Genomic DNA, 666 nt, shown 5'->3' with positions numbered 1-666 from the left:
AAGCCAAAACTTGACATTGCTCCCCATAGTGTTTTGTCCTCTGAGGTCCTACAACAAAATATTTTTCTAGGTTTTTGTTATCTCTGGCTTTATTACTGCCACTTTATATATTGGCTTTTTAGCCTGGGTCTGCTTTCTCCACTCACTGTAGTTGCAAACTTACCAGCAAGTGTGTCTTTCTTCTCTGATGCCACCACATTGTGATACTATTGGAAATTCTGTAATGTGACCCATGACTCATAATGTTAATCAATAAGTCTATCAATGGGCACACAGGCTTGGCAACATGGCAGACACTGTGGAATCCTGAAGACAGTGCCTGAAATCAGGAGCCAGAAGTACTGTTGAAGAGAAGAGAATAACTTCACGGAGATGATGGCATATCATGCGGTGTGCTCAGTTCGACCATTATATATATGAATATATGTATAAAAATTGAAATTTCCCTTATTCTAAAATGAATTTGAGGTGACTTACAAGTATGTAGTCATTATAGCAAGTTTAAGACATTCAATAAGAATAATAAAGAAACAGGAAGGTAAACATTAGATTGGGTAAGAAACAAAACACATGCTACTAAATACAGTAGAAACAACAGTAAAAACTTGGTAGAGTTGTCCCAAATTTCTACATTTCTAGAAACTAGCAGAATTAAATTATGTATAT

General features: G+C 35.7%; 1 protein-coding gene across 1 annotated transcript in view; it reads left to right on the top strand.

The window, feature by feature from the left end:
• PLEKHG7 (pleckstrin homology domain containing, family G (with RhoGef domain) member 7) overlaps positions 1–666 on the top strand; it is a 37,851-nt gene that overhangs the window by 15,577 nt on the left and 21,608 nt on the right. The gene's annotated exons all lie outside the window — the stretch shown is intronic.

The sequence above is a fragment of the Galeopterus variegatus genome, unplaced genomic scaffold (assembly GCF_000696425.1).
Source record: "Galeopterus variegatus unplaced genomic scaffold, G_variegatus-3.0.2 Scaffold844, whole genome shotgun sequence".
In the NCBI taxonomy this organism is placed as follows: Eukaryota; Metazoa; Chordata; class Mammalia; order Dermoptera; family Cynocephalidae; genus Galeopterus; species Galeopterus variegatus.
The sequence above is the reverse complement of the archived record's forward strand: the minus strand, read 5'-3'. Positions and strand labels throughout refer to the sequence as shown.